Genomic DNA, 16666 nt, shown 5'->3' with positions numbered 1-16666 from the left:
GGGCCTGGTATGCTCCCGAGAAGGCATGCAGACTATATGAGTGAGGCAACATTATCGCCGCTCTCTCGCTCTCGCTACTATAGGAAAATGACATTTTCCTATTGCCGCCAGCGCGAGAACCAGTGCAACGGGATCGCGCTGGTTAGAGAAGCCTGTCGCCGGGAACCAGAGCAACAGTATCGCGCTGGAAACACAATATCGGTGGCACCTACTATATCTTAGACAAGTCAACAACAGGGGTCTGAAGAGGAGTCAGAGGAGGATGGTTCCGAGGTGGATGAGGAGGAGCAAGAAGAGCATGCTTTAAACTTTTCTGGGATACCTGTTGTCCATGGATGGGGAGAGGAGAATGAGGAGGATGATATTATCCTGGACGATGAGCAGGAGCCAGGCCACCACACCGTTTCCAGTTTAGTGCAAATGGGGGCCTTCATGCTCCAGTGTTTTAACAGGGACCCTCGTATAGAAAGCATAAAGGTCAAGGACCAGTACTGGGTGGCAACGTACTTAAACCCCCGGTACAAACACAAAATGACGGAAATTTTACCACCATCACAGAGGGCTGTCAAAATGGAGCACTTCCAGCATAGAGAAATGCTGCATTCTGCTTTTGCATGCGCTGGCAGAGGAATTCCCACTCCCAGAGAAAGAGTTGCGGGTACCAATCCAACAGCGCCTGCAAGAAGAGGGCAGTTTGAAGATGTGTTGGTCACTTCTGATATGAGATCATTCTTTTAGCCGACCCATCGACAGCTGTCATCTGGATTCAGCATCAGGGAGCGTCTAGACCGACAGGTGTCCGACTACATCGGGGTAATGGCCGATGTGGACGCTCTGGGAAGTTATGAACCCCTGGACTACTGGGTGGGCAGGCTTGACCTCTGGCCAGAGCTTGCACAATTTGAAATGGAACTGTTGGCTTGCCCCTCGTCCAGTGTCCTGTCCGAAAGGACGTTCAGCGCAGCAGGGGGGATCGTGACCGATAAGTGCACTCGCCTAGCTCACGACAGTGTTGACTACCTCACATTTATAAAATGAATGAGGCATGGATCTCTGAGGAATTCAACATGTGACCAGTAGACCATGTATATGCATAACTCTATAAACGATTTATATAATCTAGCACACGGACCTTTTTTCTACCTTTTGGCTCACTTGTACAAAAAAAGCACACCATACTATATGCCCCTACCCTCCTGTTTGAAGAGGTTGAGTGGTGTCATTTTTTTGGGGTCCCACAGCGACTTGCTGGTGTCAGTGCTGGTGTCAGTGCTCTCTATCTCGGTGCTGGTGCCAGTGCTCTCTATCTCGGTGCTGGTGTCAGATCTCTCTATCTCGGTGCTGGTGTCAGTGCTCTCTATCTCAGTGCTGGTGTCAGTGCTCAGTCTCTATCGCGGTGATGGTGTCAGTGTTCTATCTCAGTGCTGGTGTCAGTGAGGGAGATAGCAGCGGAGAAGTCAAACAGCAGGCAGTGCCAGCACCATGGCTGAGGAACAGCACTGGACTGGCACCTCCGGACCACCGCAGTGGAGCCCTGCATAGGTGGGGGTAAGGGTCGGGCAGAGGGAGGGGTCAGGGGCTCAAGCACAGGTTGGCACACTGGGACACTGGCACAGGACTGCACTGCCCTGACTGTGGCACTGATCATCTCCTGCAGCCTGCCCTGACCTTGCCTCTCCTCCATGGCCTTCATGCGCTCCTGAATTGACAAAATTTCACAGATAAAAAAAGAATGCTGGTCGTTGTAGATCCCAGATTCACTTAATACTTCTGGTATGTCAGTGTCCATGTTGTGGGACTATGTGTGCACAGCTAGTAAGTATTTTGTGGCTGAAAATATGACCTGGAGGTTTTTAAGGTTTGCTTGCCATTAAAGTGAATAGGGCCCGCCGCGAACCTGCGGTTTGCGAACATTTGGGCACGTTCACAGATCGCGTTCGCGAAACATCCCGTTGGAAGTTCGTCCATCATTATATAGCACACTCCTGATCTTTGTACTCTGTACGCAGTACATTCATGAACTCTGTACATACTGCACTCCTGAGCTCGGCACTCTGTGCAGAATGCACAAGTAGTATTTAATAATGCTCCATTAAGACTCTCCCACTCTTAGGGGGTGGTGGTGTGGTTAAGTTCCCGCACCTATTCTATGAGAAAAAATGCACTGCCTATAGTATGTTCCGCAGTCTCTTACCACCTCCTGTAGTACATCTGCAGTCTCGGATCATCTTCTGTAGTATGTCCGCAGTCTCTGATCATCTCCTGTAGTATATCTGCAGTCTCTGACCATCTCCTATAGAATGCCTGCAGTTTCTGACTGTCTCCTGTAGTATGTCTAGCACTAAATAATATGCACAACCCTCACATCTGGGTTATTATTGGCTGCCTTCTCTGCTGTATATAGGTGCTTCTTATTATTTACAACCTAGACCTCTGATTGGCTGCCCGCAGTGATAATTTTGCATACACTACTTACGTTATTCACATTTGGGTGGTAGTTTTTTATTTTAACTAAGTTGGTCACGCCATCAGATTGGAACCAACTTTGTTTGTTCTTTTGATTGCCTTTTAGGTTTATTTTTTGGGGATCATTTTTATGCTTGTTCAATTTATTTGTCACTTATCTATCAGATCAAATTCATTCACCTATTATTCTTAGCGCAACTTCCTTTTTTTTTTTTCGCTACACCATATAGTAGATAGGAGTGAAAGAGCTGCCCACTCGAGTTAGGTGGTTAGTGTGTGAACTGCATGGAATAAGGTTCACGTTGGAGAGTCTGGTGGTGAGTGTCCCTTCCAACTGGAAATATCCGATAGTCAGGAAGCTCTGGCGGGGATTGCAGTTGGCGGCTACTATAGACTCCGAAAAGAGTTAATAGACTATCATTGTACGGAAGTAGCAAAGCGGTGTCAAAATATACAATTACATAGTTGTGCCAGTGATAAAAACAAGGCTGTGGTCCATTTATAGTTGTGGGAATACAGTGATTGAACATTATTTGGGCGAATGACCCATCAAAGAAAAATACGGAAATCTTGATGTTTCAAAAAGTTCTATATCCTCTTGCTCAAGATGGCTCTCCTGCAAAAATACTACCACAGGTTTATACAACTCTATTAATTCATAAACTGCTTGTCTTTTCCCCCTATCTCCCAATCCTCTCAAATTCCATGATAATATCTTCATTTTACTACTCATTGTTTCATTTCCCACCATCTAATAGCCTAATAAATTTGGGTCCAACCGGAAGTCCAACCAAGACCTGAGTATCCTATATGTAGGAAACCTGAGTATCCTATTGGTAGGAAACCTGAGTATCCTATAGGCCACATAAAAATAGTATTTCTTATATTTACAGATACGGTAGCCTTGCAGGACAAAAAGGAGCATCCAGCAAGAATCTGCCTGACGAGAAGCAAAAAAAAAAAAAAAGGGGAGAGACAAAGGGAGAAAAAAAAGCAATTACAGCAGTTAAAGACACAAGAGAGGTGATAACGTATAATACAAGCAGTATTCAGAGCACATGTGTTGATTTCTATACCTCACTTTATGAGTCCAAGATGCCAAAAGTAAAGAATCAAATGATTTTTAGATAAACTGGACCTTGACAAACTTAAACCAATAGAAAGAGAATACATAGATAGTCCTATAAGCCTGGAAGAGTTAAAACAAGTAGTAGCACAGACTCATAATAATAAAGCTCCAGGGATAGATGGACTGCTGATAGAAATTTACTAAAAATTTGGTCAGATTCTGTTACCTGAACTATTGGAAGTATTAAATGTTGCTTTTAGAATGCAGAGTCAATGCAGGAAACAATAATAGTGATTCCAAGACTCCAAGACAGGGTAAGGACCCATTATTGCCTTATCTCCCTCCTCACCATCTGTTAACATTTTAGACAGGGTGCTTGCAAATAAGTTATCAAGATATATCAATACCTTATTTTATTGAGATCAAACAGGTTTTATCCCAACAAGAGCAACATCAACAAACATTTGCAGACTCTTTCAAAATATGCAACTCCCTATGGAAAATGTTGAATCTAGAGTCATATTGTGTCTTGATGCCCAGAAAGCATTTGATATGGTGGAGTTGGAATATCTATGGGCTGTATTAGAGGCTTTTGGTATATCCCTGGATTCTTAAAATGGGTGAGAATATTGTATAATGACCCTAAAGCGAGGTTAAGAATTAATAATACTATATCTGGGCCATTTTTACTGTCCAGAGGAACTAGACAGGAATGCCCTCTGTCCCCACTACTGTTGGCTATGGCTGTTGAGCCTTTAGCTCTCGCTATTAGACAATCAGCAGAAATAACTGGGTTTTGCCGCACAGGTAGAGAGGATAAAATAGCCCTATATGCAGATAATTCTCTTATTTTCTTGGGGGATACCTCAAAGTCATTAAAGTGAGGCCCGGAAAGCAAAAAGTAGTGGAGGGCCGGGCATGACAGAGTGAAAAGGAGAGTCAACAAGGGGTTAATTTGATAAAGGTCGGAAGGGGAGGATTCAGGCGGAAAAGTGCTGGACGGGGGCAAGAGCTGTACAAAAAGGTGGAGGCGGGGACTTCCGGGAGCAGTTGGTGAGGGAGATAGAAGGAAGCAGTTTTCCCACCCACCCTCCCTATTGTTTTTGTATTTGTGTGTTCTTTGTTTGTTTTCTTTTATTTCAGTGGAACGGTGTCAGAAAAACAGATGTGATGGAAGTGGTGGGGGGGGGCTCATCTGTAGTATGGGCCCCTCTGGAGGATTCCAGTGGAACGGTGTCAGAAAAACAGATGTGATGGAAGTGGTGGGGGGCTCATCTGTAGTATGGGCCCCTCTGGAGGATTCCAGTGGAATGGTGTCTGCTGGAATACGGTATTGGTTGCATTGCGGGAAAGGGGTTGTCTCCGAGCTGATGATGCGGCTGGAGGCCTGGTATGGTAAAAGGTCCCACAGTGTAGTGGTGGGAAATGTTAAGTTCGGAGTGCCGTCAAAGACCAAGAGGCCGTGTGTTTAAAAGTTGTCGTTACAAAGGTTTTTTTGAAATAATTAAATATTTTGGTTAATAAAAAGGCTGCTATGGCCATTTACACAACAAAACTCTTGTCTGGTCTTATCATTGGGTGGTGGTACGAGAATGTGAGTGTGGGGGAGTTTGTGGGTTTAAGAAAGGGGTGTTAAGAAAAGTTGGGGATATCTTGACTATCTTTACTACATTGGTCATGGAGCTTATGAGCCTCATTTCTGCATTCAGGCTATTTTCAGGCTTTTGGATTAATTGGGATAAGTCGAAACTTAGATTGGCTAAAAAACCCTTTACCAGATCAAGTCTCTCAAATTCAAATTAAACATACAGTGAAATATTTAGGGATAGAGATATCTCGAAATGTAAAAGATTATATTAACTTGAATCTTAGACCATTATTAGCTAAATTTAGGGATAAGTGCCAGAGCTGGTGTAAACTTCTGCTGACATTGATTGGTAGAGCCAACCTTATTTAAATGATTTGGACCCCCCAGTTACTTTATGGAATCCATAACTTTCCTGTATGGATTGCATCATTTTGGTTTAGAAAAATAGAATCTGTTTTTAGAGAACTAAATTTGGAGGAAAAAACAATCCCGTATTAAACTAACTAATGTTAACTAAAGAAGCTGGAGGTTAGTTATCTCCCATGTTAAGAATTATTTTCTAGCTTCACAGTTACAGTATTTTGGTGGATGGACAGTAGTGTCAGACTCTGATTCTATACAGGGCCTGTTGCTATCGGTATATGATGAATATCTATTAACAACTTCTGGACTGCCCACCGTTGTTATACGTCATTACTTTGAAGGGAAATATCCTTGTTATGGCAGCAGCTAGCTGCCATAACCCCAGTATCCTCTTCTTCAGCGGGTGGTCTGCTACAAGAAAAAAGTGGTCTCTGTGGCAGATTCGCAGCGAGGTCACTTTTATCGGTGGAGGGAGAGGAACCCCTCATTCTGACGTGCTCCGGTGCCCCTCCGCCGCTTACTGGATCCGTCAGCAGCGGGAGAGCTTCACAGGTTGCCACTGGAGTCCTCTTCCCCTCCTCCATGATGACATCACAAAGCTGGTGGATTTTAGAGACCTTGCGCTCCTCCACCTTCCATTTAAGGATGCCCGACAGAATGTCAATGGGGTTTAGGTCTAGAGACATGCTTGGCTAGTCCATCACCTTTACCCTCAGCTTCTTTAGCAAGGCAGTGGTCATCTTGGAGGTGTGTTTGGGGTTCTTATCATGTTGGAATACTGCCCTGGGATGGGATCATGTTCTGCTTCAGTATGTCACAGTACATGTTGGCATTCATGGTTCCCTCAAAGAAGTGTAGTTCCCTTGTTCCGGCAGCACTCATGCAGCTCCAGACCATGACACTCCCACCCCCATGCTTGACTGTAGGCAAGACACACTTGTCTTTGTACTCCTCACCTGGTTGCCACCACACACGCTTGACACCATCTGAACCAAATAAGTTTATCTTGGTCTCATCAGACCACAGGAAATGGTTCCAGTAATCCATGTCCTTAGTCTGCTTGTCTTTAGCAAATGGTTTTCTTGTGCATAATCTTTAGAAGAGGCTTCCTTCTGGGACGACAGCCATGCAGACCAATTTGATGCAGGGTGCGGTGTATGGTCTGAGCACTGACAGGCTGACCCCCCCCCACCCCTTCAACCTCTGTAGCAATGCTGGCAGCACTCATACGTCTATTTCCCAAAGACAACCTCTGGATATGATGCTGAGCATGTGCACTCAACTTCTTTGGTTGACCATGGCGAGGCCTGTTCTGAGTGCAACCTGTCCTGTTAAACCGCTGTATGGTCTTGGCCACCGTGCTGCAGCTCAGTTTCAGGGTCTTTGCAATCTTCTTATAGCCTAGGCCATCTTTATGTAGAGCAACAATTCTTTTTTTCAAATCATCAGAGATTTCTTTGCCATGAGGTGCCATGTTGAACTTCCAGTGACCAGTATGAGAGAGTGAGAACAATGACACCAAATTTAACACACCTGCTCCCCATTCACACCTGAGACCTTGTAACACTAACGAGTCACATGACACCGGGGAGGGAAAATGTCTAATTGGCCCCAATTTGGACATTTTCACTTGGGGGTGTACTCACTGTTGTTGCCAGCAGTTTAGACATTAATGGCTGTGTGTTGAGTTGTTTTGAGGGAACAGCAAATTTACACTGTTATACAAGCTGTACAATCACTACTTTACATTGTAGCCAAGTGTCATTTCTTCAGTGTTGTCACAAAATATAGAATAAAATATTTACAAAAATGCGAGGGGTGTACTCACTTTTGTGAGATACTGTATGTGTGTGTATATATATATATATAACATTTTTATTTTTATTTTTTCTTTCAGCCACCAATCACATTCAAGCCTTCTTAAGGCCCCTTTCACACGGGCACCTCCGTTCTGCGGGATCCCCTTGCCCAGTGAGCAGGCGGATGATGGGTCCATCTTCACTAACTGTGCAGAGCAGAGACAGATAGAGTCCCACTCTCCTCTATGGGAAGATCGGATGAAAATTGACTTCCTTTCCTGATCCACCAGATAGATGGAAAATAGGGTCACCATCAGACTGATTTTGGTGGAGAGGATCGGATCGGATAGCAGTGTATGTCAGCGGACATGTCACCAATGACATCCCTCACTCCATAGAGGTGAATGAAGGCTCCGATCAGGTCCACCCGAAAAACTGCCTGGCGGACCTGATTGGACAGCCTGTGTGAAAGGGGCCTAAACTAAGAATGAGGAGAGGGTAAATGATAAAAGTGCAATTCGCCGGTGGAAGTGGAAGGGTTAATTGCTGTCTCCTGGGGTTTGGCTATAACGTTGGACAGGTGTGTTCATAAAATACTGGTTTGAGATTGTTGGCTCCCTTCTGTGATAAACCAGTTGTGGATTTGTGATTTGCCCAACCAATAGGCCCATAGCAAAAAAGCTAAAAACTCTGACCCATAGGGGGCGTAGTAGTATGAGAAGTGAAGTGGTTAAAATATAATTGAAAGGAGAGAACTATTTAATTTGTTTGTCCAAGACAGATGGATTCGGATGCCAAGGTTTATGGGCATTTATTTATTTTGATTTTAAAAGCAATTAAAATATTTTCTGCGTAAATGGGCATGGCCATATTGGAAAACAGTCATGTACCAGGTTTACTAGCAAGGCTTACTTTACCCTTTTCCTAATTCCTAATGTCACATGACCCAGACCTCTCCCAGCCTGTCTGCAGGGAAACATAAACAGGAGGAGCTTCTAGTCCTCTGCTGCTGGTCACATGTTGAAAATAAAATAACAGCCTTTGTAATACATAGTAAAAATAAATAATTAATATCAATAAACTGTTATAAATTGTCATATGAATATATATTTGAATTCAAAACTTTATTATTTTTGGCAATTACATAGTGTGGGAGGATTTCTGCCAGTCACAGGCTGTGTCACACCCCTCCAGCCCGAGTCTTAGAATAACAGGGAGCTGAAGCCTCCATCAATCTGCATGTAATATCCCTTCCCCATTGTGTTTAGCTGGTTAGTGGGCATGGAGGGGGAGAGGGGAGTGGGATTTAATTTACCTCTGTGTATATGCCCACATGTGTGACTCTATAGTCACATGGGCTGTTCAAATGTGATAGGGAGGAAATGCTCAGCAAAGAAACTCACTAATAACTGAGCATGTGCAGAGCTGCCAACACTGCTCTGTGGAATTCCCAACTGCAGTGGGGACATGGACAGAAGGGGGAGACAGAGAACAACAAGATCAAACAGGTTTTTTGCATAATACAGAAAACAAATCTCATAGTGACTGAGTGAGTATGTACAACATGTAATGCACCATTTATCCACAGTTATGTAAGATAGAGATTGCAGCAGCTCACAGCAGGGGGTCAGTGCGTCTCCCTTTACCCTTTCAAGTCCGAATTCAGCCCAAAATTTGGGCTGAATTCCGACCTGAAATGGACCAAAAGACACACAGGGCTAATGTGCAGCTTGCACCGGAGCCACTCCGGAGATGTGTGAACCGGCTCCATAGAGAGCTGGTCACAACCTCCTGCTATGCGAATTGGATACGGGGAAAGTCCAATTCGTGTCCAATTCGCATAAGTGTGAACCCAGGCTCAGTCAGGAAAAAGCACATACTGTATGTCTGTCTGTATGTATTCAATTGCTGGCATCCATCAAAGAGGACAAATACAAATGTATGCAATTGAAGATATTTGGCCGTTTCATTATTTACACCGTGGCCAATAACTGGCAGCAAATACAGACTAATGCCGCGTACACATGACCGTTTTTTCCGTCGGAATAAACTCTGAAGTTTTTTTTTGCGACGGAGTTGCGCTGAAACTGTCTTGCCTACACACGATCACACCAAAGTCCGACCGTCTAGAAAAAGGAAGTTCAGTAGCCAGTAGCTTCCGTCTCGTACTTGCTTCTAAACATGCGTCGTTTTTGGTCTGTCGGAACAGCATACAGATGAGTGGTTTTCCCGATAGGAATCGGTTCAGTCGGAAAGAGTTAAAACATGTTTTATTTCTAAGTCTGTCAGAATTTTCTGAAAAAAAAAAAAAAGTCAGATGAGGCCCACACATAGTTACACAGTTAGTAAGGTTGAATAAAGGCACCAGTCCATCCAGTGTACACACTCACATCCGTCCCTACCCTCAAGGAGCCCACAATCTAAGGTCCTCAACTCACATTCATATACTAGGACCAATTTTTGGACAGAAGCCAATTAACCTACCTGCATGTCTTTGGAGTATGGGAGGAAACCCACACAGGCACAGTGAGAACATGCAAACTCCAGGCAGGTAGTGTTGTGGTTGGGATACGAACCAGCAACCCTTTTTGCTGATAGGTGAGAGTGCTACCCACTACACCACTGTGCCACCCACAGATCAGAATATCCAATGAAAAGATTCCGTCTGATTTTTTCTGCCTGAAAGTCCGGACGTGTGTACGCGGCATTAAAGTGGAGTTGAAATATAAAAAAAAAAGAAAAAAAAAAAAGATTTGCATTGATCATCATGCCTATGACAGCTCAGTCACTGTGCTGGGAGTGGAGACTGAGCACGCTCTCAGCATAGAAAGCTCTGCTCCCCGTGGTCACACATGTGCGGCGTGATGACGTTTAAGCTCACATTCCTTGCTGCCGCACATTACTGGGTCAGAAAGAGGCTAATAATTAATTAAAAGATTAAACAAGAAATATGAATTTTTTTTTTATAAAGACCTGGATTTTCTATTGCAGAAATGGATTAATCTATTTATCTAATTATCTAGAACAGTGACACTGATGGCCAACAGTGATTAGATTGGATGTGATCTTCCCGTATTACTCTGTATTGGGGGTGATCTGTGGTCTGTACAGAGTGTCTGTATGTTGGGAGGAATCTGTCAGATCTTCAGGGATCTCTTCTGACAAATCCAGTTGTGGTTGGATAGACAGCGATCCTTATTATATCCAGAGTATGCTTCCATCCATACACAGTCTCCTGAATATTCCTCTGATATCTTGAATCTGTGTAATAAATAACAATGAGGAGTTTTGAGTATTTATTGTTTTCTGGATGAACATCATTCATATTCTCAGTGTAGATGAAGAGTCACTTACAGGCCGGTATTATAGAGGTGACCGTCCACCCATCTCCATCCATCTCCATCTCTGTACAGACCCATCCAGAAGATTCCATCTCTTTGTTGGTTGATGGATTTGTTTATAAACTCCTGGGAGAAGAGAACATCATCTGTCACCATCCAACCACAGACATCGGATACACACATTGGATAGAAGTCTGAAGATCTGTATATTCCATAACTCTATTGTGGACAAATGTCACCAGAAAAAATGATCCGTGAATTGGAACTATTTGTCATTTTCTTGACATTGTCTATTCTTCTATATTAGTTACCGTATTTGCCGGCATATAAGACGACCCCCTTAACTTCCATTTAAAATGTTGGATTTGTGCTATACTTGCCGTATAAGACGACCCCCTTCCGACCAGTCTGTCAGCCTGCTCGATGTAACAGTTAAAGTGGTTGTAAACCCTTACAACCAACTTTGACCTACAGGTAAGCCTAGATTAAGGATTACCTGTAGGTACAGTACACACTCACATTGGTCCCTACCCTCAAGGAGCCCACAATCCAAGGTCCTCAACTCACATTCATATACTAGGACCAATTTTTGGACAGAAGCCAATTAACCTACCAGCATGTCTTTGGAGTGTGGGAGGAAACCGGAGCACACCTAGATTAAGGCTTACCTGTAGGTCTAAGAAATGTCTCCTAAACCTACACGGTTTAGGAGATATTTGCCAAAAGACAGGCACCGCTGTCTACGGCACATGCTCCGTAGACAGCAGCGCGCAGGCGCACTGAGCGCGCCGCTGTCAATGGTGATATGCTGCGAGTGGCGGCTCCCGTGCGCATGCGCGGGAGTGACGTCATTGCGGCTTCTCCGAATGACAGTGGCGGAGCAGCGAGACCCACCGAGAAGATGGACGCTCCGGACTACAGGGGACAGCGGTGACTTTGCTGGCTCCTGTGTCAGGTAAGTGACACATAATGGACTACTATGCGATGCATAGTAGTCCATTATGCTTTACCTTTGCAGGGAATCAAAGAGGAAGTAAACTCATCAGGGTTTACTTCCTCTTTAACACTGTCTCACATTATACATACAGTATACTGCGCTGAGCCAATCAAGGCGAGCGATGTATTCTATTCATGAATACAAAGCCTGCTCGGATTGGCAGGGGCTGTAACATCATCAGCCCGCGCCTCTGACTCTCAAAGCCAATCGGAGCAGGCTACCGTATTGGCCTGCTCCGATTGGCAGAGGTGGTTACTCTAATCGGAGCAGGCTTTGTATTCACTAATAGACTACATCGCTTGCCGGGATTGGCTCAGCGGTGTATACTGTATGTATACAGTATTACCGCACATTTATTGCGAGCATCCAGTATTACCGCGAGCATCCAGAGGGCTGTCATCCAGCGGGCGGCTTGCATAGAAAATTACCCCTGCTTTATACCCGGCGTATAAGACGACCCCCGATTTTTGGCTGTTTTCTTTTAGTGTAAAACAGCTGTCATTAAATGGCGGCCTACGGTCTGAGTCCGGACCGAGCGCGGCTTCTGCCCGGACCGCTATGCCGCCTGTGTTGTGAATTACAGCAATCACTGGTTTGCTGGGACCGTGGGTTTCCCTAGCAACCAGTGACGCTGTGCGCATGCGCCCGCCCCCTGCTCCTGGCCGCGTCTCTCGGAGCTGTGTTTTACTCACGCTCACAGGCAGTAGGGGGTGTGACGTCACATGCGTGCCCCGCCCCACATGCTGCCCGCGGTTCCCGATTCCCGGGTCCTGGCTCTCCTCAAGGCAGCTTCAGTTGTGCCCTTCCTCCTGCAGTTGAGGTATGTGGGCACATTAGTTTTCATGCACACTGTTGGGCATATTGTAAGGGGCACACTGATAGGTATATTTGTAATTTGCACAATGCTGGGCTTTTTTTGTAAGGGGAACGCTGATGGGTATATTTTTTATATGCACACTGATTTGCATGTTTTGTTAAGGTGAACCTTAACAAAATATGCCCATCAGTGTGCACTTAAAAAATATACCCATCAGAATGCCCCTTAAAATAAAATGTGTCCATCAGAGGGCCCTTTAGCATAAAATAAGGGTCACCTTTTATGTTAAGGGGTACTCTGATGGACAAATTTAATATTACGGGGCACGCTGATGGGTATATTTTTAATGTGCACATCGATGGGCATATTTTGTTAAGGGGCACGCTGATGGGCACAACAAAATGTGCCCTACAAAATATGCCCATTGATGTGCACATTAAAAATATACCCACCAGCATACCCCTTGAAATAAAATGTGTCCATCAGAGTGCCTCCTAACATAATAGGCGCCCATCAGTGTGACCCTTATTTCATGTTAAGGGGCACTCTGATGGGCATATTTTATTTTATATTAAAAGGGGCACTCTGATGGGCAAATTTTAAGCTAAGGGGCACATTTTGTTGTCCATCAGAGTGCCCCTTAATATAAAATGTGCCTATCAGCATGACCCTTATTTTATGTTAAGGGGCACCCTGATGTGCACATATTATGTTAAGGGAGACTCTGATGGGTACATCTTATGTAAGGGGACACTGACAGGAATGTCAGTGATGTAAATGGACACTGTGATGTAAAGAGGCACACTCATGGGCACATTTTATTTTAAGAGCAACACTGATGGGTACATTTTATATTAAAGGGGCACTTTGATGGGCAAATTTTAAGTTAAGGGGCACATTTTGTTGTGTCCATCAGAGTGCCCCTTAATATAAAATGTGCCCATCAGCGTGACCCTTAACATAAGATTTACCCATCAGCGTGACCCTTATTTTATGTTAAGGGACACCCTGATGAGGACATCTGATGTATGGGGGACACTCTGACAGGAAGGTCTGATGTAAAGGGGCACTGTGATGGGGACACCCGATGTAAAGGGGCACTGTGATGGGGACACCCGATGTAAAGGGACACTGTGATGGGGACACCTGATGTAAAGGGACACTGTGATGGGGGCACCCGATGTAAAGGGACACTGTGATGGGGACACCCGATGTAAAGAGCAAATGTAAAGCTATCCTAGTTCCAACTGTCCGCATGTTTAATATTGTAACTGAAACTTGACAATAAATATTGTTGAAATGCTATGTAAATTGTACATTTCTCATGTTTTTGATAGATATACAGTGACTACAATCTTTCTGAGTCGTAGCACAGACTTGAGATTCGGACCTCGGCCCAAAGAAAATTTTGGCGACCGGACCTCCTTGAATTTTAATTCATTACCCCTGGTGTAAAAGGTCGTCTTATACGCTGGAAAATACGGTAATCAAAGATCACACACAATAAATATGCTGATTTCCTATGCCCAGGAAGCGTCATCCAATTATACCCTTCAGTGCAATACTCCCAACTCACACATTCCTGCACAAGCGGCTGTATCTTAAGGCCCGTACACACGATGGTACTTTTTGACAACAAACATGCAAATTAGCTGTTTTAAGGCAACATCGGCCCGTGTGTATGTTCCATTGGACAAACTTATTTGGTTTTCATCTGACTTTTGTTGGCTGTGCGAACGGACAAACTTTTCAACAACATTGAAGTCCGATGGAGCAAAGTCCGATCGTGTGTACAGAAAAACATCGGACTTTACAAACACGCATGCTCAGAACCAATGCAAAAGATCAGACAATAATACAGAAGTTGACCAAAGGTGGCAGTAAAGAGCAGAAAAAAACACGTGATTTGGTGAAAGTTGGCTGAAAAAGTCAGATCGTGTGTATTGTTAACAAGTCCCCAGCCAATGCCCTTTGTACAAACTTTCCAGTGGATTTCTGTACAAAGTCTGATCGTGTGTATGAGGCTTTAGATTGAGTGCTGAAATGACCAACGGCTGGAACCAACTGCAATCATGAGAAGGAAGTGTCACCAGCGCACCAGGATCTCCAAAACTGGGTCCAAAACGTTAATCACATAGTATCAAAAAATAAAAGCCTTTCATATTTTTAATACTAGCCAAGAGCTGGAGAAGAAAGGAGGAGGGGATCTGAAGTGCACAGAATGTCTCTCTCCGGCTCCTGCATGAGATATGTAAATCACCTGTCACTCACAGCAAGGGGGAGAAACGGACTCCTATTTCTCTGTGTGCCAGTTGTTATCTTAATTAAAAAAGATAAGAGAATTGCTCAGAGCTGGATTAACTTTTCATGGCAAGACTGGGCACAGATGACATGAAATACTATACTGTACAAGGTGCAAGCCTTAATTAAAAAAGAAAATAGGGTTTACATCCACTTTAAGGTTTATTTGACTGATATCACATGCAAATCAAAGGTCACACATTTGATCAACATATGACTGAATTAGTAAATACAACCAAACACCACACTGAGACATTGTATTTATTTAATGACATTTACAGACTACAGTAATACCTTGGATTACGAGCATAATTTGTTCCATAGGAATGCTTGTAATCCAAAGCACTCGTATATCAAAGCGAGTTTCCCCATAGGGCATTATGGAAACTCGGGTAATCCATTTCACAGTCACTGCTTGTCTATGCAGTACTGCATGTGGAGACACTCGGAAACACTTGAAGACACTCGGAGATGCTCTGAGACACTCAGTGTCTCCGAGCATTACCGGCGACCCCACACCTCTGACCAAATGTGGTACAGCACGCCCCGGCAGCTTGAATCCTGCTCGTCTTGCGAGATAAAGCGAGTCAGGATTTTTTTTTTTTTTAAAACAGCGTTACTCACAATCTGAGGTTCCACTGTATTTGCAAGTGTCATTTTATCCAGGAGTTCCTATATTTTGACAGCTGCTCCTGATGTGTAACACAAAGCTGTCCTTTTTACATTACATATATAACAATTGTACAATCATCAATCCACCAGTCAGAAATCTATCTACAACCTATGGAAAACAATCATTTAATCATTTTGTATTGAAGTGATCAACATAATTCCATCTTAACTGAGTCCAAATCAGCTGATTTAGCTTGCTAAATCAAATAAATGGTCTTTGATGTATTTAATTTAGTGTAATTGCATTAAATAAACAATTGTAAATCAAATTAATACATATAATACATACAGTGTGGCCACCATTAAGATTAAGATGTCATAGTGTGATGTCATCTTTTCTGGTCATTCCTGTATAATAAACATGCAGATGATGGAACAATGGAGTATAAATCCTCTGTATCTCTCCATCCATCTCCCATCTATTTCCATGTTATATCATACCTGCTGTTCCCGGTCCTCTATGACCAGTAGATCGGCTCCCATCTCTTCACACCCTTCCCGACTCTCCTTCCATGTTCTGAGATCTCCTCCAGATGAAATGTAATAACAGTTCTCTCTGTGCCACAACCAACCACTGGGGCACACCATGCATCCTATAAGAAAATGTTTTAATTGCTTTTAAAATCAAAATAAATGAATGTCCATAAACCTTGGCATCCAAATCCATCTGTCTTGGAGAAACAATATCAGCTTAAATAGTTCTCTCCTTTCAATTATATTTTAACCACTTCACTTCTCCTACTACTACGCCCCCTATGGGTCAGAGGAGTTTTTACCTTTTTTTGCTATGGGCCTATTGGTTGGGCAAATCACAGATCCACAACCGGTTTATCACAGAAGGGAGCCAACAATCCCAAACCAGTATTTTATGAACACACATGTCCAACGTTATAGCTGAACCCCAGGAGGCAGCAATTAACCCTTCCACTTCCACCGGCGAATTGCATTTTTATCATTTACCCTCTCCTCATTCTTAGTTTAACCAGTTCCCGACCGGCGCACGCTGATGTACGTCGGCAGAAGGGCACAGGCAGGCATATTGGCGTACAGGTACGTCCAGTTTTAAATGCTGCCCTGCCATCGTGAGCTCGCCGCCGGCAGTGCTCTCGCGTGCCGGTCGGGACCCCCGTGAGTCCATGCATACCCGCGATCGTCTCACGGGGCGGCTGAACGAGGAGATGCCGTTGTAAACAGCATCTCCCCATTCTGCCTAGCAACAAGTGACTCTGATCTCTGCTCCATGTGATTGGAGC

The 16666-nt window shown here is 44.1% G+C and overlaps 1 long non-coding RNA gene across 2 annotated transcripts in view; it reads right to left on the bottom strand.

The window, feature by feature from the left end:
• LOC143930932 (uncharacterized) overlaps nt 1–15999 on the bottom strand; it is a 63867-nt gene extending 47868 nt beyond the window's left edge. Inside the window, exons 1-3 of one of the 2 annotated variants that reach the window (XR_013262852.1) lie at nt 15855–15999; nt 10640–10752; nt 8086–10546 (exon numbers count right to left, since the gene is read on the bottom strand). This is a non-coding gene — a long non-coding RNA (uncharacterized LOC143930932). Of the gene's footprint in view, nt 1–8085; nt 10547–10639; nt 10753–15854 lie in introns of those variants that run through there. The other variant, XR_013262853.1, reaches the window with a different exon arrangement.
• Nucleotides 16000–16666: the final 667 nt, after the last annotated feature.

This window comes from Lithobates pipiens, unplaced genomic scaffold (genome assembly GCF_037356315.1).
Source record: "Lithobates pipiens isolate NorthernLeopardFrog02 unplaced genomic scaffold, aLitPip1_a1.2 Scaffold_25, whole genome shotgun sequence".
In the NCBI taxonomy this organism is placed as follows: domain Eukaryota; kingdom Metazoa; phylum Chordata; class Amphibia; order Anura; family Ranidae; genus Lithobates; species Lithobates pipiens.
The sequence above is the reverse complement of the archived record's forward strand: the minus strand, read 5'-3'. Positions and strand labels throughout refer to the sequence as shown.